At 34.2% G+C, this 22,661-nt stretch overlaps 1 long non-coding RNA gene across 1 annotated transcript in view; it reads left to right on the forward strand.

Annotated features, from left to right (window-relative positions):
- The window catches only part of LOC122817361, a 69,804-nt gene that overhangs the window by 3,697 nt on the left and 43,446 nt on the right, over positions 1 to 22,661 (forward strand). Inside the window, exon 2 of the long non-coding RNA XR_006367219.1 lies at positions 9,526 to 9,651. This is a non-coding gene — a long non-coding RNA (uncharacterized LOC122817361). The remainder of the gene's footprint in view (positions 1 to 9,525; positions 9,652 to 22,661) is intronic.

Consider the following 22,661-nt stretch of genomic DNA (forward strand, 5'->3'; position numbering starts at 1 on the left):
GCTACCATGTCCAAGCCGAGTGTCTGACTGCTTTGTGATTCAGTTGAGTGGACAATTTCTGCAACACAGTACTAAGGTTGTCATATCCTGGCAACATGCCTGATTTTTCTGCTGTATTCATAAGACTGAAAGCAATTGACTGTCTTACAGGCTTGTCACTACTTTTACTGCTTTTCCCTCTTTTGTAAATAGCTAGGCTCCTCTGGCAAATCTATAACATTCAGATTGTGTAGGCTGCAGTTTGTGGTGTCTGAACGAAATGAAAATAACACTAGTAATGGTTGTCCTGACAGGAGTTTAATCAGTTGTTTATAGTCTGAGGAAAGGGTTTAATGTCCACATGACACAGATGTTTATTTTCAGAACTGAATCAGGAGTTCTAATCTTGTTAAATGAGTCAGAGTCACACTGTATGAAAAAAAAAAAAACTGCAAAAATGAAAGCCTTCTCTGCAGAACATAGTTCATGAGCCGTGTACCTAGACTCTGTAAGGTATACTATTAGGCAAATGATTTCTATGCCCTATATTATTTTCATATATACTTCAAATTAGGGATGGTGTTAGGTTTAATCAAAGATTTTATTACTACTGCAATAGAGGCACTTTGGCCCCAGAAGGGGACGGTTGCTTGGGGCAAGATAATGCAAAGGGTCTGTGAGAAAATTCCTGCATATAATTTTCTTACTCATCTAGTGCCTTTAAAGCTTTCTTAGAAAAATGCAGTATTTCACACCTCACCTTCTTTGCTGGCACTCTTTTAGCCACCAAGCTACAAGTTCTTATACAAATAGTACTTTTCAGAAGGCAGTATTTTCTATATGAGCTAAGCAAGGCTTATACTTGAATTATCTTACCTAGCTTGAGTGCAGACCTTCTAAACACGTCTGCTATGTACTCAAACTGATCTGTATATGAGCAGCTGTGACAACAGCAAAAAAACTACTCTTTTTTTGCAGGGTCAATCCCCCTGCACCCTTCCTTACTTTGTTCACTTACTCTCGCTCTGCAGTCTCTACACCTAAAAGGAGGAACAGCCACTAACAAGCAAAGTGACAGCCATGTTGCTCATTCTGCTAGGCGCACAGACCTTGGATCACCTGCAACTTGCTAATATGTAAGTATCTACAGTCTTGTTCTAAAAACACAGAGTAGCAACACATTAGCACATGCCAGCTGGAGCCACTGAGCTCAAACTGCAGTGAAATAAGCTCAAGTGGGCAATGAATAAATGTCTGCGAAACTGACAGAAGTCATTTGTCAATCATGTTAGTTTGTGCATTTTATGCCCCAACCAAATCTTTGTAGCATAACGCCTAATAGCTTAATTCACAGGATTTCTACAGGAATGTCTTGGTACCCAAAAGTGAAAACAGAACTGCTTACATTTTTCTCTTGTATTTACTGTCTTGTTCTGTAATGGAGGTCTGTTTTCCATTTTTGTCTTTGGTGTATAAGACAAGCATGCTATGCCTCTGAATTTTGGTAGGTGTCAGCATCTCCCCATATCAGTTTATGAGAGCATACCCCATTCTTATCTGGAAAAGAGGGAGACTGAATCACAAGAAGAGACAGGATGTGCAGATTTTTTCTATATGCATTTTTGCCTTCCCCTGACGACCATTATTAGCCTTCCTCCAGCTCATTTCCTACCAGTATTAGTGATCAGCCTTCCCCCAGCTGACTTCCTAGCAGTGTTAGTGATCAACCTTCCTCCAGCTCATTTCCTACCAGTATTAGTGATCAGCCTTCCTCCAGCTGACTTCCTAGCAGTGTTAGTGATCAACCTTCCTCCAGCTCATTTCCTACCAGTATTAGTGATCAGCCTTCCTCCAGCTGACTTCCTAGCAGTGTTAGTGATCAACCTTCCTCCATCTCATTTCCTATCAGTGTTAGTGATCAACCTTCCTCCAGCTCATTTCCTACCAGTATTAGTGATCAGCCTTCCTCCAGCTGACTTCCTAGCAGTGTTAGTGATCAACCTTCCTCCAGCTCATTTACTACCAGTATTAGTGATCAGCCTTCCTCCAGCTGACTTCCTAGCAGTGTTAGTGATTAACCTTCCTCCAGCTCATTTCCTACCAGTATTAGTGATCAGCCTTCCTCCAGCTGACTTCCTAGCAGTGTTAGTGATCAACCTTCCTCCATCTCATTTCCTATCAGTGTTAGTGATCAACCTTCCTCCAGCTCATTTCCTACCAGTATTAATGCAGCCAGTGACATGGGGGGAAGCCAGTCTGGCAGTTGGCTCAAAGGGTGAAGGCTGTGAGCTATAGTTTCTGTGGTGCAGGTTTTGATTCTCTCATCCCTCATTTACCTACTGCATGACCCTGGGTAAGTCATTTAACCAAACAGTGCTTACGGGCAGTTTGACGTTTCAGTTAGACCCTTCAAAGGTCTTCCAGACTGTAAGCTTAGTAACTACCTAAGAGTGAGCCTTCATCCAGGTAGACATGAAGCATGCTTTACTTCAGTTTTCTGCAGGCCATTAGCATCCTTTGCAGTCAGAGCTGTAAGAGGATGGCTGCCCTGGGTACAAGTTGTTTAGGGGTATGATCGGTAGGTGCTAATTGTATGGGATTGTACAATGGGCATTAATTTATGAAGCTGCATAAATGAATGCTGATATTGCATTTATGGTCATGGTGAAACACTCACTCTGTGGTGATTTAACTATATCAAGCTGTTTTTTACATTTATAACATGCTTGCTACAACTCACTTGTGGACTGCTTTTTTTGTCTTTGATATTTCTTCTTTTTTAACATTGAGATGAGGGTAACTGCAAAGTGTACCAAATGACAAACTATGGTTTTCTTGCAGCTTATTGCTCACTGAATATCACACCAGTTCCATACCACTAGCTGTCCTTTGTGCCAGCCTGAGGGCCCATAAGAGATATCATATATTACCATTGAGACTCCCCTGCAACCTCAAGGCCTGCTTAATACCTCACAACATCCCTACTATTAATGATCACCCAAACTGTCTTTAGCCTCACAAGGATTAACTCACCAATAGGGACAGACAAATCTTTCTGTTTTAAGCACTAACCCATCCTAAGCATGGGGAGTTGTGTAACCCCAATCATTGCAGGGGCCATTTTGCTTTCCATGTGCAGATGTATGTTTCCTTGCAACCATGATGAAGGCTACTACAAGTCAGCAGCCTGGTAAGTTGGATTTATGTCTGTATACCAAACATTTTGAATGTCAAATGCCACAAAACTGACAGTCACAATATCAAAATTGAAAATGCTGTAGTATTGTAGTGAACAGGAAGCCAACTGTAGCAGATTGCTATACAGCGGGCATGGCAGAAATGGCCTTTTCTACTGAAATGCAATCTCACAGTTAATATATAAGGTTTTGATGCTTTGACTGTTGATGCTGTGGCACTCTAAATTCAAAGCATTTAATTTAAAGACATGATTCAAATGCCCACCCCTGGGGCACATTTGTATTTATTGACTCCCCTTGGAGGGGGGAAAGGAGTAACCTGCAACGTGCTCTTTCCTCTCTGCCAACATAGGCAAACCCATCCTCCCACACCAGCTAACAGACACCTGGGTTGGGGACTGAACAAGGGCTGAGTGGCTCATACTCATATCCTTGTACATGGGTGAGGAACACAGATTATTAGGAAAAAATGTGGTTTGTCTTTCATTGAAACAGCTCTGTTGTGTACTCATCCCAGCTGTAGTTATTCCCAGTTATTTCAGCTTCCTAAATAACCTATATATTGTTTTACAGATAAAAAGAGTATCAAAATGATTCTCTTTTTGACACTGTAAGCTGGGTTTGGGACTTTCTGTATGGTTTTTGATATGCTACAGTTCTGTCTTGCCAAGTGTTTTATGCTGGGTCTTCTACCAATCAAATCACCAGGAATGGAAGGACAGCAATAATACTGAGCTTGGCATTTGCTGTCTTACTCTGCCTTTAGTGTATTTTTCCCATTGTTTTAAAAGTTTTCATGTTAAAACAATTTATTTTTATTATTTTTACATTTTAAAACTGCAGAGCACGCTCTTGTCATATTTATTTAATTTTCTTACTTCATTAAACCAACAATGCATTTTTTGCTGAATTTTTCAGCTATTAGTTTGAGGTGGTTACATTGTAATGACCAGCGCTGCTGAAGCCACAGGGAAACCTCTCTGAAAACTGAACATTGAGATCTCAACATGTCAAACTATATCTCCCTACAAGGGGACCTGCATGAAAACCTAAAAATACAGTCAGCAATGTCCCTTTATCTTGCAGGTAAAACAGTCATCATAATATTTAATACTATTATTCTGGGAGTGAAAGAAGGCGAGAGAAATAATACTTATGCCTTAAAAGTAAATCCCATGCATATTGAGCCAAAGAAGAATCTGACATGTAATGCATTCCCTTTTCACTGGATACCAGGGGTTCAAGGGTCAAGAGATGCTTATATGACTGGCCATAAAACTAGAGTGCAAGACTATCATGTTGGCAACTTGGCTGATTCTTTAATTAGAGGAAGAACTATGTGACTGTGTACAATCAGAAGTGATCAAGGAGCAGATTATGCAAGGAATCAAATCTGGCATTGAAAAAGCTCACTGATATATGTCGAATGGGTGAACTTTCTAAAAATCTAAATAAAAAAAATGATAAAAAATTGGACGTGTACAAAATAAAGGCTGCAATTAGGAAAGAGATGAAAACAAAGCCTAAATCTGTTAAGATACTAAAAATAAAAGTTAAAGTGAGGGTGACCAAATGACATTTCAGATAGCACCTGGCAGTAAATGAGCAGGCAGAGACTATGCACAATGTAAATATAGTGACTACAGGCATAAAAATGTAGACTTAAAGCATTTAATACAGGCTGCAAATCATTGTGGGCACAATAGTAATTGTGCAAGTATCTGTAAGAAATCAAGTTCCACAGAAAAGTATTAGTGTTTAGGAAACTAAAGAACAGCTTAAAGCTGAAAAGTGTATTTGTCCAACTGAATTGAATGCCGTTTATTTTATTCTGTCAGTTCAGAGTAAGCATGACACAGTTTCAATATGCAGTGTAACTGCCAGAATGAGTGTTTGTATTCAGTTAAAGCTGCTACTGATGACCTTTGCTATCATAAAAATTGCTACTCAGAAAACCTGTGGATTAAAGCAAAGCAATTGTATTTAAACTTGAGATTGGTGTAGTATGTCAGATTTTATTTTGAAATCTCTGAGTTTTAACAGTAAAGAGTACTTTTCTCCGTGTATGCTGTTGTCTTATTCAAGGTGTAAGCACTGACTGTTGATTCAGGACTAGATGCACAAGTGTAAGTTACTATGTCTTGATCTGGACAGTGTCCTTACAAGCCCATTTAAAGCAACCAAATATTCTGGGCAAAGCTGACTGTGTTACATAATGCATGGTTGTTAGTGATCGTGCATTTCATATGATAATTATTACTTATATGTACAAATATGGAACAACAGTTCAATTGAAAATCAGGATAGTCAATCTGTTAATGCTGAAGACAAACAAATGCAGAATATTTGTACATTCAGAAGGAACTTGCCCTATGCATTCAACATAAATGAGTAGATCTGAAGGTCTTGTAGCATAAGAAGATTCAATTACTGAAGCTAATGCTTATATTCAAGTTCACTGTACACAGCAGAAGCTGATGTGATGTGTAACTATAATAAAAGGACGTCCATGATTAGTATTTCACTACAAGTTCAGAGATGTATGTTAAATTACAGAGGCTGTGTTACAGAATCCTGATCATATTTTGAACAAATATGTCAACCTGTTTGAAGGTTTAGGTTGTCTGGAGGGTGAATATTACAACAATCTGTTCTATGGCAGGGTGACCTATCTCCACACCTTCCTTTATCCATTGGTGTTCCCCAAGGATCTATCTTGGGCCCTCTCCTTTTCTCCCTCTTTACTAATAATCTACAAACAGCTACTCCGCATGGTTCTATAATGCAGTATGGAGATGATTCAACACTTATCTGTGCTGCCACTTCTCTATCAGCTCTTCATTCTCAAACACAGGAATCTTTTACTTCTGTTGAAACATGGTTAGCCAATACTCATCTAATCCTGAACCCAAGCAAAACTAAATTATTACTCTTCCAGCCTAACAAGACATCTATCTCATGTCCACTATTTAACATAATAGCCAGAGACAATGCTGTCATCTCCCTGACAACCCATACAAAGCATCTTGGAGTGGAAATAGAAAATAACCTAAAATTTGACTTACATGTCTCCCTAACAATAAAGAAAGTCCATAAGAAACTTGGAAGTCTATATAGGCACAAAAGGTACCTGACCAAAATGGCCAAAATGACATTAGCACAAACCCATCTGACCTCTACTTTACTATATGCCTCTCCAATTTTAACTAATCTTAGGAAAACTGACCTATCTAAGCTAGACACCTGTTATAATAAAATTGCTAAGTTTGCATCTGATTGCCCATATAGAACAAATCATTGTACAGCGACTGGCTTGAGCTTCCCAACATTATTTTTTACAACCAACTCTCTCTAACTCACAAAATTCTAACACAACCAACCAGAACCCCTGCACTATGAAATATCATCCTTCCTTACAGTTCCAACAGACCACTTCACTCTAACAATAAGAACTTACTCACCATCTCCAAGGCCAACAACACTGCAGGAGAATCTTTATTTTCCAGCTATATATCTCGTATATGGAACTCCCTTCCTTACTCCATTCTCTCAATCTCATCCACTAACCACTTTAAGCCATCACTTAAAGCTTATCTAAAAAATAAATGGCTATGTTCCTGTACTAACCACCTGTGAATGCTCAGCATACCCCAACCATATCCAACTTCTTCCCCTGTGTTTAATCTTTTATTCCTATCGGCCTGTCTTAACCTAATATCTTGACCTAAGTCATACTTTACAAATAGTACTAGCTAAGTTCAAAGCCTAGGTTTTGTTGTCATGATGTAACCAATTTGTATTTTCTTATGTATACTACATTTTGTTTACATTATAATTTACTTTATTGTAATTCATGCATTAAAATTTACTGTTACTCAAGGAGCTTTTCTCCCCGGACCTCCACTGAAAAAGGATCTGTGTCCAGTCAGACTTTCCCAGTAAACAAATGGTAAATAAATAAATAAAATAAAAAAAGATTTCTCCTGAAGTAGTACCTGTAACATTTGCTGGTTTTGGGACTTTCTGTATGCTTTCTGATATGTTACAGTTCTGTCTTGCCAAGTGTTTTATGCTGGGTCTTCTACCAATCAAATCGCCAGGAATGGAAGGACAACAATAATACTGAGCTTGGCATTTGCTGCCTTACTCTAGTAAAGAGCTAATTATCATTATGCCTAATGCTAAATTGTTTTCTGTACCTGATGCAAACTAAGGATTTTGTCAGATTATGTTGGATGGACCCAGATACAAACTAGATACATTCAATACATCCTTGAGAGTGTTCAGGTTCTTAAGGTTACCTTTTGTAACCTCATCAGCTCCACAAGTGTTGCAAAGAGCAGTAAAACTTATAGTTAAAGGGCCAAATGGAGCATTCAACATAATTGATGATACTCTAGTTTAGGGTGTTACAAAACAAGAAGGTGATATGAATTTAGTAACACTGCCTGACAGACTGAGGTCTTGAGGCTTTAGACTTAGCAGGGTCAACTGCCAGATTGTTTTTGTCTTCTGTGAAACACGAGGCATGTTTTAACAGCAGGGGCTTACAACCAAACACTGATAGGTTTAAAACTGTTGTTAAAATGTAGATTCCTACTAATAAATCTCGTATGCATTCCTTAACTATAGTGCAATATAGGTCCAAGTTTATTCTTCCCTTATCAGATATCCCACTGACACAGGGAATCCCTTGTCAGATATCCCACTGCCACAGGGAAACTATCATAGCATGATGTGCCATGGTGTTTGTCAGCAGACTAGAAAATTATTTTTTAGTTCCTAAAATATCTAGCTACTGCAGCACCAACTCTCAAATTCTAGGATATGACTTTACCTAATTCTTTGCAAGTAGATGCTAGTCAGCAAGGCCTAGATGTAGGACGTTTACAAAAGGTAAAGTTGCAGCTTATGCATCTAGAGTATCAACAGATGCACAAACATGTTCTGGACAGTTAGAGAAAGAGAATTCTAGTGTAATCATTGGTTGTAAAAAGTCCAAGTGACATCTATGGGAAGAAAATTACAGTCAAATCAGATCATAAGCATTAGCAGTTTCCCCTGTGGTATTATGATATCTAACAAGTGAAGGATTGTACTGTGATATCTGAGAAGTGAAATATTTCAAAGCAGTTTCAAAGACTGATGCACAAAGTATCAGCTTGTACAAAAAAATGTTATGTTTGTCTAACCATGGCTTGCTATTCAAGTAAAATCATATGCATTGCAGACAATTAGAAGTTGTGGTAGAAAGAAAAAGAAAGAAGGAAAATAGAGGCACTCCGATACCAAACAGGATAGAGGGAGGATTGAGAATGCTATATATTACTCATATGTTCTCACATATAACATAATAAGATCAGGTGAAGAAGGAAAGAAGGGGAAAGGGGCGAGGAAATGGCAGTTAAGGAGTTAAATGAATAAAAGGATTAAAGGGAAAGAAACACAGATAAGAAGTATACCATTGGAGAAATGGAGAAAAACAGTGAAGAGGAAAGGTAGGATAGTATACAAGGACTTAAGAAGAAAGGTGGACAGGGCAATAAGGACAAAGATGCAAAAAAGTATAGAAATGGGAGGAGGAGTAGAACAGAAGAAAGAATACATGGAAAGAGAAAAGATAGCAGAAGTAACAGGAAAGCTGCATGGTGCAGTGCGGCCAGCAGTTAAGATTATAACATATGAGGTACTACACTCCAAAGAAGCTGGAGAAGGAAGACAAGTAATAAAACAGCAACTGCTGAAGGCATGGATAAGATGAGGTAGGAATGAAACATGTACTGGGAGCATGCAAGTGCACAGGATTTATGGAAACAGGTACTGTAAATATGTAAGATATATAAAAAAAGAGTAATAATACTGGGAAATTATGTGCCTGGTGCATGTAGACAGAGCATAGGAAAACAGAGCTGAAAGTGATAAGAAATATGCTGTATGAAATCTAAGCATTATGACTGCAAAGAACTCAAAAGAGGCAACAAAGAACAAGTAAGCAGGAGATAACATAAAAAATCAAAACAGTCACAAGAAGGAGAATAAGGATGGCAAAATTAAGATTATAACTGAGATGACAACAAGAAGAGCGGAAGGAGAATGAAAAGGGTGAAGGGGGACTGGAAAGAGAAAAATGTAGTCTAAGAGAATGAAATAGCTAACCACTAGTAGATGAAATATGTACCATAAATGCTGATTGCATGTTTGTATGTGTCAAGAATAAAGAATGTGTAATAAAAACAAAAATAAAATACTACACTCCTGATTATTATTGTAAATCTAAATGTAAATTCAAGTTTTCATTCTAATGCAATCCAAAGTCTATTACCCTAAGGCATTGACTTCTCTATTACAGAATAGTATTCAGTCAAATCCTTTTCCTTTCCATGGGACATACATTCAAGTGGAATTTTACCAAATGGTCTTGAGGCATTGTGTTTTGGTGACAACATCCTTATTCAGCTGTCCTACTGCTAACCTTGTAAGTATGTATTGATGAATTGAATTCTAATGCCCTGATGACCACTGCAATAGAGTTCAAAGCTCTTTGTGGTTAAAAATAGAGGAGTTAATTTTTATGTAGTTTTGGCACAAGAATACAAAAATGTTCACATGAAATATAGAGTAGCATTGTTGTGTTTGTACTGTGATTTGCATTTCATGTTATCACCCTGTGGTCCTTGGCACCTTACTGAGTGTGAACTTATTGACATGTAATGGAAGCAAGCAAACTCACTGAACTACCTACAGGGCACTGCATGAACTCTGCTAAAAACAAGCTTATCGATACGTAGTCTGTCTACACTGAAAGATTTGTACATTGTATCGGTGACTATACTACTACAATCATTTTCATATAACCAACTGTTAACATATCTATAAGATTTTTTAACTTCAGTAAAATATACTTGTTCATAAAATTCAATGTCTCTCAACATAAAATACATTACTGTATTATAATCTTTTTTGTTCATAATAACCATAGAACCCCTTTGTCAGCTTTCATAATACGTATAGTGTAATCATCAGTCAGTCTTTTAAGAACCTTCTTTTCATTAATTATCCAATTATAATATTTCTTACTTACGGAACTTGACAATGCATTTCTAATATTCCTGCCACAAATATCCTCAAACATTTTTATAACTGGATCTAATGGAGGGTTAAAAACACTGGACACAACTATATCCCCTTTAGTAGTTCCGCATTTCTCTTTATACAACTCTTTTAAGTTCAATTTTCATGTATAACCTTTTAAATCAGAGATGCGGCAAAAACTTCCACTCAAGACCTGGTTGACTGATATATTTCCACTGTTTGTTTTACTTTCTGGCATGAATTTACACTGGTAGATTTCTTTTTTTCTCTCTCTTTTGTTCCTCTCCTTCTCTGCAATCCTTTCTGATCTTATCATTTGTGATTGTCCCTGTAAAAACAGTGTTCCCATAAACCATTATTATGTTCTTACACTCAGCTTCACAAGGAGTTTGAAAATATGAAGAGCAAAAAAAAAAAAAAAGCAGGGACATAAAAATTTTTGGAAAGTGTGGTGTTATTAAAGTTGAATCTCTGTTACTTTAAAGTGCACAAGGTGATTTTTACATTTATATGTTTACTGTTACATCCTTAAAGCTTTTTTATGAACTCAAATTGATTCAAGTTACAATGTCTGAAGAGGCTTCTGTGTGCACTGAAGAAGTTACTGAGCAGGAGTTACATGATCAACAGTTAAGTGTGACAGTGCTTGTGAGAATTCTAGTTTGGCAAATCAGATGTATTAAGAATATTTTAAAGACACCTAGAGTTTCCTTTTGTGAAGTACGTGTGCAGAGGACTTAAGCATCAGTATCACAGGATGTACATATACTGTGTTTTTATATAAATTCTCCATTTTTGAGGCCTGGAAGCACCATTATTTACACAAAAAAACTGTAATGTGACAATGCGTTAAAGTAGATTTTTGATTGTATAGTTCAGTTACATGACATTATCATGTGATTTTGTTTAAGCATTTTAGTGCTGGATTGTGGCTAATGTACTTATTCTGATAAAAACCTAGTGTTGGTCAAAAGCGCTAAATTCTTGTAAAATTCTTGGAAAGTGTGGTTTTATTAAAGTTGAATTTCAGTTACTTAAATAGTATCAGGTGTATTTTTTACATTTGTATTTTTATTGCTGCACCCTTTTAGCCATTTCGGGACTCATTATGATTTAAAATGGTTGCTTATGCCAGATTCTTGACCACATCATAAATGCAGGCAAAGAAGACAGAGGGATAAAAGGGAACACATTAATAAAACTGAAGGAAAGAGAAAGTGAAGATCATGAAAATAATCGAGAAAAGCAGACAGAAAAGAAGAACAGACGAGTAAAAGCTGCAAAATACATTCAATGTAGTATGGTGGAAGGTATCATCATGAGGTACAGTGCTCAGTTTAAGGAAAAGCATGTACATAATTCAAGTAGCAGCAATGTTTTGCTAAAATTTGCCTAGTAAGAAGTGTTAAGTGGTCTTAGTCAGAAGTGTAAGTGAGCAATAACACAGAGGAAAATATAGAGCTAAAGATAAACAACAAGGGAGGATAATCTGACACGTATGTTTCAAAAAAGCAACATATCAACATATGAATACAATATAAGTACAAATAGCAATGCAAAAAAAAAAAAAAAAAACAGAATAGTGCATTTTAAAAAAAGAAATAAAAATAGCACTGGGCATAGTACCATCAATAACAATTAGATGCTATTTACAGTTGGTTAAGGCCAATACAAGAACTGCAATTTGTCAAGAAGAATTTGCATATGCATTTCAAAAATCAGTAATTCCAAGTAAAAACTGTTTCCAAAAAGAAGAATAAACGTCAGAGCAATGAAAGGAATATTTCATGTACTATATCGTAAACAATCCATTCAGTTGTATTATAATGTAGTAAAAAAGTTAGCCATTTACTGTATAGAAGCTGAAAAGGAAAGAGGGGAAAAGATGACATAGAGAAGAGCATGAACATGATAGAACAGTATATGGTACAGAATGCCAATGTCTGCAAATAAATATGTGACAAATATAGACTGCCATGCTGAGTAAATCTAAAGCTAAATAAGACTGTTTAAGCACAAACCCCAGAGGAAACAACAGAAGCATTAACTGATTTAAACACTGGTTTCAGTGAACTAGATTGCAAAAAAAAAAAAAATTACCTTTTGGGTGGTATTAGGTAGTATTAACAACTGCATAAGATTCTCAATGTTAGAACCATTGCTTTCTACATCCACACATACACTGGAAAACCAAAAGACAAGTAACACAGATATATACTTTAGAAGAACCATAAACTTAAAGAGTTTTGAGAATGCCAAGGAAGTGGAAGGTGACTCCATCTTACCCACAAGTTAGAGAGTTAACAAAACACTTCATGCAAAATGAAAGAAATGTTTTAGAATTACTGGGTCACTCTACATGGATTCATGAAAAACAAATGAACAATGCATTAAGATTGTAAAGAACGGCCATTCACTCTACTGTTAAAAGTACATCAGCCATTGTACTGTTGAAATGCAACTTCAGAACAAATAGAACTTTCATAACTAAACCTGTAGACAAAAAAAAAAAAAGATAAATAAATATAAGATGTCCAGATCAAGGAGGACAAGAAGAGAAGGTATGTTTATACCAGAAGAAGGTGCGGAACCAGAATATTTTTTACCGACTCTATGCTTAAAATAGGTAACTCGATTCATTCATGTAACATGTTAAAGAATCTCATTACCTGTTCCTGGAGTAGGGGCACTCCATTTACTTCAATACCTCAGCATTGCAAGGTAATGAACTGGGTGAACCCTGCTGCCAAGGACAATGTCATCAAGGAGGGAAGGGTCGATTTAATCTTTCAGTATAGTCAGAGCAGGATGGCAGAGGCTATCCACTCTTGCTGCATTGTTTTTTTTGATTTAACAGTGATGGTAAGAAAGGAGAAATAACTTCATATTCAGCTCAGATCCCAGCAAGATAAGTGAAATAAAACCATCAGTTATTACCTTACAAATGGAAACCTACTATTACCAGTCAGTTCTTTTTTCTGAAACTCTGGCTTGCCACAGCTAGTGGTGAGAGAAATAAATTTGACTGTGACAGTAGTCTGAGTTAGTATGTAACAGTTCCAATGAGAAATTATCAGTCTGCCAAACATTTATTTTTATTCATTTATTTATTTACATTTGTTGACCGGGAGTGTCCGACTGGACGTAGGTCCATTTTCAGCGGATGCCCAAGAATAAAAGCTCCACAGTTCAAATATACAGACAGTAGTTACATTGGATTTACATAGCGATTAACAATTTGATTAACATAGCAATTAATTACATAGTTACAGATGAAGAACATAGTACATCAGTAGGCAACTAGAATCTTTATCTGCGATGTACATAACATAACATTTATGCTTTGAAGGTCCCAAACAGCTCCAAATAGGATTCATCTGTGATCTAAGCAAATTTAAATGATTGCATCTATCACCCAATATTACTTATTTTATGTCATCTGAATTAAATGCACAAGAACAGTTGTTAATTTATTTTTCTATTACAAATTCATATTTTGACAAGTGTGACACACAAAATTCAGAACCAACTACATATCCTCTTATAACAGTAAACACACATATATGATTGTATGAAACTACATTGTCAACTCACTAAACTGGGCAAGCTACATTGCTCACAAATGCTTGAAATTCAACTAATCAAGAGAAGAAAGGAACCAATATTTAAAGTGAGAGGCAAACTTCCTGCCTGCACCCCATGTGGGGGTTGCCTTTCCATACTCCCTGCTAATTATATATGCCAACTACAAGACAGAGGGGAAAGAGCAAAATCCCAGTCCCACTGGGCAGCAGTTCCACAAAACAAATACTGGCATCCTGCAATAAACTGTCAGTTTAACAAAACAACCCTCCTAACTAATATTAATTAGGAGGGTCAACCCTCTTAACTAAATGTTTAATGTGACATTTATTTAGGAGGGTTGTTTCATAAAAAATTGCTAACTTCAAGGTTATGCAGCCTAGGGGATAAGAGAACAGTACAATACGTGATAAGGTCTGTGAACTAATTCACTGTATAGACACACACACACACACACATACACACACACACACACACACACACACACACATATATATATATATATATATATATTTATATATATATATATATATAAAATATTTTTCAAAATTATCTTTATAGCACTGACAGTAATATTGTACACTTTATGTCATGAACATAATCCCAATATATATACTCATTTCACTTACAAAATGCACTAAGTGAAATGGCAGTAATCCACAAACCGTGCTTTTCTTACATTAAAGTGAATAGCTTTCAATATATGTCAATTAACTTGAGTTACACAGAAAAAAATGGATAATATAGTGTAATAAAGTGTACTTCTGTGTGCCTCACTGGTAGATTGTCAATTTCACAAAAAAGATCATGCATTAAACTTATTTGATAGAAAATACAGAAATGTTTTAAAAAGTAATCCAACAAACTTAACTTGTGACAGAGAATTTCTTAACAAAGATGTGATGACCAATCATACATTTGTAGCTACAGAATCTAAGAAGACTTTCAAGTCAAAGAATCTGTTATTCCCTATGAAATGCTTTGCATTTTCTTTTTTCTATTTTTTTTTATTTTTCAAATACATTTGAATGAATTTCATAGTATTTATACATAACATCTTAAATAACTATGTACACTATTTACATTAGCCTAACACTATAACAGATCTTAATGTATACAGCTACTTTATAAGTACGGCCAATCCATTATCAGAATGTCTGATCAATTATTGTATAGTGTCAATCAACAATAAGACTTTTCTACAAGGGTTGTTGATAAATGGCTTTGGATGCATTCTTAGTTCTTTAATTTTAATTTCCAATAATGCTGTGGTCTTCAGTAGGCTGTAGAAGTCTTCCAAAGTTGGTATTGTGTTTGAATTTCATCTTCTTGTTATATACTTCCTTGAAATTGCAAGTATAGTCCATACTAGATACATGTTTGACCTATCAAATGAGGACCTTCGTTCACATTTAATAATTCAAGAGCCTTAGTTAAATAAAATGATTAATTAAATAAAGCTTCTAGAAAGTTATTAATACCATTCCAAAATGGCTTAATTTTAACACAATCAAAGAAAATGTGGTTCCAATCTGCATTGTGTACTTGCTCACATCTCCAACATATTCCTTTTATGGAAGAACTAATTTTACTGATTCTGTCTGGGGTTAAGAATGCTCTGTGCAAGCATTTCCAATTAAAAATGTTCCAGTATTGTGTAAAGGATGTATATTTTATTGATAATAAGATATTTGTTTTAATATATTCAGTTAACTGTACTGTGTCCTTTTGTTATATATTTCCAATATGAGGTTTTGAGCGTTGTTTTATAGTTTATCGATATTATGTAAATTTTGAAATACTGTTTCCCATGTCAAAGTCATTATATGTGATTTCATATATGTATTTCATAAATTTAGGTATTTTTAAATGAAGAATTGTTAATTATTCTACTTAAATCTTGTGAATATGACAAAATAGTCTGTAAAGTTAGCCAGTCCTGTTGTGGAATTTTGTATGTTGTTTTTACTACTTGCATATCTAAAACTTTTAGTTATTTGATACATTGGAGCTAACAAACAAATACTTTCTGCTCCCAGGAATTAATAATATATATATATTTTATGTGGAAAGTTCTTTGTGACTATAAATGGTGTTAAAAGATCAAACCAGATTTTTAAATCTATATTTGCATTAATAATTTTCCTAAATGAATCAATGTAATAATTAATCATACATGTTTTAGTGGATTTAGTTATATTATATTGCACACTAGTGCATAATATGTGCCATGGCAAGTTGTTTTTATCTATTTTAAATTTTTTTTAAATCAAATTAATTTATTGATATTACAGTTAGTAATTCTTTCCAATTTGCAGAGTAAGACTTGCAATCTGAGATTGTTTTAGATACTTATGCTTTTATACATGTTTCTATATCAGGAAAGTTTAATCCTCCCTGTTTCCATGGTCTGGTATGATGTATTAAAGCTATTCTGTTACTTTTGGGAAACCATAAAAATTTTATTGGGCATGAATTTATTTCGTTAAGTATATTCCTTTCTGGTAACAGTTGTATTACCAAGGCTATATATAGGATCTTGGTAGTAAAACCATGTTATTAACTGTATTCTATCTTGAAATGTTAATATTATTTTGTTCCATTTTCCATAGAGATTTTAATTGTATTGATGATATTATTGTAGTTTTTGAGACTAATTCATTATTATCCTTGCATGACTCAATTCCTAGATATTTTAAGGTAGATTTTTGTTTCCCTATGATGTGCTCCCCCTTAGTCTGCAGTTCTTTTTTTGTCAATTAATATATCTAATTCTTCTAATATCTCTTTTGTATTAATACCAGTAATATTTCATCAGCAAATAGCATTACTTTAGAATTGTATTGTTCATAAACATCTATTCATTTCATTTTTATATTATTATGAATTGAATCTGCCAATATTTCAAAAGCCAGAGCAAATAGAATCGGTGACATGGGACATCCTTGTTTAGTGCCTTTTGTTATATGTATAGATTCAGAGGTAAAAGGACCTAACTTGACATACACTAAATTATTTGTTTGTATATATATATATATATATATATATATATATATATATATATATATATATATATATACTTTAGGAAATGAACAAAGGATGCAGGAAATTCAAATAGCATTAGGATTTTGAATAAATAGTCCCAATTTAGGGAATCAAAGGCTTTCTCTATATCTAAGCCAATTATGAGTGTTTCTTTATTTTCTATATTAACATAATCTATAAGAGAAATTATCCTTTCAATATTGTCACTCGTGTGTCTATGATATATAAATCCAGTTTGATCATTATTTATTGTTTTGGATAATAGTATGTTCATTCTGTTAATTAATATTGACATAAATATCTTGCAGTCATTATTTAATAATGATATAGGTCTATATGAGGTACAGAGGTTTCAGGATTTGTTTTCCTTTAGGATTGGTGCGATTAAGGAATATCTCCAAGAGGGTGGTATTAAAGCTTGTGACTGAATTTCTAATAGAGTTTTATGGAAGAGGGATAGTATCTTTGAAGGAAAAAGTTTATATATTTCCATAATTATGCCATCTATACCTGGAGCTTTATTATTTGTAACCTCTTTTATTGCATCTGTAATTTCTTTGTAGGATATGGGTGCTTGCAGATCTAGTTTTAATTTTTCTGTTTTTTTTTTTATATTAGAACATTTTTCATCTAGAATTAATTGAGCGATATATATATTTTCTTTTTGGAAATGTTCCATATAGTGATTTCTATAGGCATCAATAATGTCACCTATATTCGAGACATTGTTCCCTTTTTATGGAAGATACTTTTAATGTTACTAGCTTTTGATTGTATTTTGATTATTGTGGATAAATTATGTAGATATTTGGAAGAAGTGGCCAAGGTATTAATTTTTAGTTTTTCTAAAGCTAAACTAGTTTTATGTGTTAGAATTTCATTGTATTTATTGTTTAATACTTCTACTTTCTTTTTCATCTCCAAATGATTTTGATTTTTTCAGCTTTTACCAACAAAAGTTTGGATTGTAGATTTAATAATTCAGAATCCCATTCTCTGATTATTTTTATAAGTCCTATATCATTATTTTATTTATCTCTGTGGTCTATTTAATATCTAAGAAGAACTGTAATTCAGATAATAACCAGGTTTAAACTCTTTAATTTTAGTTATATATGCTAGACTTCTGGAGTTAAAGATTAATAGCTTGTACCCATTTTGAAGTTTTAGTATCAATGAATTGTGGTCTGTAAAGGGGCAGGGAGTGAATGAGAAATTAATAATTTTAGAGTGTAAGTCAGGGGCAGCAAATATTTTATCTGTGCTAGTTTGTGTACCAAATCTGTGAGCTTAATGGGAGAACAACAAAGATTTATCTTCTTTAAATCTGAAAGCATCTACAAGATGAAATTATTCTGCTCACTTGTTTAAAGTTTTTGATACAGCAGATGTATGCAGCGGTCTTTTATTTGTAGTTTCAGAAATATCAAATATACAGTTAAAATCTCCTCCTAATATTAAGTTGCCTTTGTAATTATTGAAAATGAAATCCAAGTGTTTTTTTAACAGTTCCTGTTCCAATGCTTGGGAACCAGTAAAGATTGGCTAGGGTCCATATTCTGTTATTATATTTAACTATTACTAATGCCATAAGGCCTTCTTTATCTTCATACTTATAAATGATTTCTGGGTTAATCACATTTGTTTTCCATTACCCCTTTTGTCTTTGTTTTTTAAGTGGATTGTGCCAATATCATATATTCCTTAGGATTTCATTTATAAATGTCATTTGTTTTGAAATGAGTTTCTTGAAGGAAGACAATTTGTGCTTTGTTCAGTTTTAAATATTTCAGTAGATTTGATCTCTTGCTAGGATTGTTTAAGCCATTGGTATTTAAAGATAATAAAGTTAAATCCATCTTGGGGTATTTAGACTATGTATATTTTGTTTTATTGTGACTATTAAACATTTTCCTCTGATAACTATAAAGTATATGTTTGAGCTTTTAAAGGAAATTATCAGTTTTATACTTTGGGTGTTTACCAATAAAGTAATATTTTGGTCAGGCATACTAAAAATGTTTTTGTGAAATAACAAATTTAAATGAATAAATGTTAACAAAATGATGTTCCACACTAATCATGGAATGAAAATCATTCCTAATCTGAGGGATAAACCTAAGTCCATCAGATTATCACTCATACCATGACAATCCGGAACATCTGAGCTCCATAAATTGAATTATCATATGGAGAATATTTGTAATAGGAATAAGAAATATTTATATTATTTTGAACAGATATAGTACTATTGTAGATTAGCCAGAATTCTAATACAATATAAATGTCTACTTATTGTATAAGCAATTAATATTTACATGAAAGATAGATGACAAGCAATTCAATCATAGTAAAGTAGGATGTATCATATATAAAACCTCAATAAAAGATTATAGCACACAGTTATTTAACATAGTCACCCTTATTGATGAAGTCTTTCAAAATGTATTACTTAATATATATATATATATATATATATATATATATATATATATATATATATATAGATGGTAATAATATTTATACCTAATGTTTATATTACAATGTATTTTACTGGATATATCAGAAGTTATATTTTATTGTTTGCCAGCATTTAAGTAATCACTTTGTTTCTGACTTACTCAAAGCATCAAGTTTCTTTTACGTGAACACTGATGAACATTAGTGCATTTTAATTATCAGTGCATCCCTCTTCCCCCCATTGACTACACATAAGGATTTTCATATATCATTTCTTATTAAAAAAACAACAAATTCACTTATTGTGATTAATGATTACATGTTCCCTTTCCATATTCATAAATTGCCATTTTATGGCATATACTGAAAGTTTCTAGATTTAAATGGCAACATTCTATTTTGTATAATCAGCAAAGGTTAAACTGAGTGATTATTGTCAATGTAATACTATTTGTTCAGAATGTGATTGTTATATTCTGTGACATTCCTAGTTTAGGCTTCTATTGTTTCCCTTGAACAACTTTGTCAGTTTGATGTCATGTATAAACATTAGTTACTTTGGTAACCGCTTAAGTATTATATATGGTCAAGATGGGTTACAAAAACTACAATTCAAGTTAAAGCAATTACATGACTTGTTATGCATATTTACTTATATAAGAAAATCATCATGCTTCCCCTTGATGTTCAATATAGTGTATGTAATTTATGACAAGTTAAGACAATAGTGTTATTATACACAAGCCCATAATATTAAATCCTGTCTTCAATATCTAAATTCAGCAGGCTGCTTCATCTTATATGACAATTATATATTTTATGTCAAGATTTACTCAAATCATACATTACATAACTATTGTGTGTGTTTTTTTTACTGTTGCTTAGTTATTTAAGAGACCACAAGCTGTAATGCTTATTCTTATTATAAGCTCCTTCCAAACATGTTTATACAGTCGATATACTTTTAATTATGAGACCCTTCTAGTTTCTTATTTGTTATAAGTATATTTCCATCCTTACATGCACGCATATCAGTACTTCAAGCACAGGCAACAATGCCCATTCAGTTTTGCCATAATACCATTCACTAGTTCATGTGGTGTGCTTCTAGGCTGTTCCTAAATTATCCAAAACAATATTTTTCCTGTTCCATTTTACCAGCCTATTTTATGCAGTGGTCACTCTGCCAGTGAACCACTCAACATACCTGCCTTTCCCACAGATATTTCCACAAAGGAAATCTGATGACTCTCTAGCACTTTCCGCCAACCCCAAACACCCCTAGAATCAGCTGTCCCCATATGCCCAACACATCTGAGCAAGCTCACCTCCCAGACCACTGCAAAGGGTATTGCACAAGACCAAGTGCTCTTAGTCTTTCACAATAACTCAGACTTCCACTCTTATGTAAGTCCTTAATGTGTTTGGACCAAAATACATTTTAAATATAAAATTGCGGTTATTATTATTTATTTATTTTTTATCAAGAATCATGTTAATGACCTAAACAAAGTGTTGGGAGACCATCAATATGTATACATGTGGTTTAAAATAGCCTCTTAATTATATATATTTTTTTAAAACCAAAAACTTCATTGTCAAGAATCATCTCGGAGGCTCCTCAGAGCTGTTAAGCATTATCATCACTCTGTCTCCATTACCATAGCAACCTGGGAGCATCTGCTTCTGTTAGTATGTCTGTGTACTGCATACCAGAGGTTCGCAATGCACCTGAAGCAAAGCTTCACTTCACTGCAACTTGAAGCCTAAATTCCCTCCCTTTCAGCGAGGCAGCATCCAGGCAAAGAAGAGAGAGCAAACAGATAAAAAAAATCTCCCAGCAAGCTTCCACAACAAGAGATAACCCATTCTTCCAGCCTTCCCACCTCTCACTCAGTAGATGTATAAACAAACCATTCTCTGCCAAAATATCCCAAATCACAGTTTTATCCACATCCTTCCCCTGGATCCAGGCTAAAACACCAAATCTCTCTTCCTAATACACAAGCATCAATAAACCTTGATCAAAAGCCACAACCCAGAGCTTCCCAGAGATGAAAATGGCAACATACAACAGCTGCCAGACACAGCTGCATCCACACACACCATGTCAGGCTTAATCAAACAGCACCTGAAGCTATGATACCTGCCATAATTGATATTAACTATGTTTAGACAGAATAATAATGACATTTGTACTAGCTGCCAGATATGACTGCATCCCCGCACACCATATCAGGATTGATCAAACAGCACTGGAAGCTATGATACCTGCCATAATTTATATTAACTATGTTTAGACAGAATAATAATGCCATTTATACTAGCTGCCAGACACAGCTGCATCCATACACACCATATCAGGATTGGACAAACAGCACTCATAAATGTGATACCTGCCATAATTGATATTAACTATATTTAGACAAAATAATGATGACATTTGTAATAAGAGCTTGCTACTATTATTTAACTAGGATATACATGGCATTTCTAAATCATACTTTAACTGAAGAAGGCATTAGTCTCCATGACAGCATGTTTTTTCAATACACTCTGCTGTTACTGCTATTATATATGATGTTAATTTGGTACATTTGAGTCTGAACTCTGATGAATGGTACCTTGTTAAATTAGTTAATTAATTGCTTAAATTATTATAAGTAAAATCAATGAAAAAATGAACAAGATAAGTATTCATTGAGTTCATGTAGGGGAATAGAAACTTATATGTTTGTATTATATGTTGTTTTGTTTGGCTTATATATAATGTAAATAGTAACCATCTTGACCTACCTTTGTTTGTGAAGAATTATTGGACTCTTTGAACATTCTGAATAAATCATTACTGTTTCTCAGTTGTTTAAGAAACCCTCCTTTTTTAAAATAAAAACAGATGACAAGTGATATACCATATCAGTTGATACTTTGAGAGATGTTGTAAGAGTTAGTTTTTTGGGACAGCTATCTTGGAATCAGGTTATTGTTTCTTCTTTCTAGCATCAGTCTAAATATTTGTTTCTTTTATTCTTTTAAGAGTAGGAGCCATCCATTCCATTTCTGCTGGGATAGACACTATGTTGTTTTTGATGAATATAGTAGCTTCTTCTAAGTCATTAAAGGTTTTCATCTCATTGGCTAAAAGTATTATCTTGGCTGGAAAGGCCAGCAGTGCTTTAATGTCATTTTGTTTCAACAGTTTTATTATTGGCCAGACTGTTTTCCTTTGTTCTAGTATTCTGGAAAAATAATCATTGTCAAGCCTTATCAGGCTTTGATTGTATTTTAAGGGTGATTTTCTGCAAG

The sequence above is a fragment of the Protopterus annectens genome, chromosome 12.part0, assembly GCF_019279795.1.
Source record: "Protopterus annectens isolate FY-2018-M chromosome 12.part0, PAN1.0, whole genome shotgun sequence".
NCBI classification, from domain to species: domain Eukaryota; kingdom Metazoa; phylum Chordata; order Ceratodontiformes; family Protopteridae; genus Protopterus; species Protopterus annectens.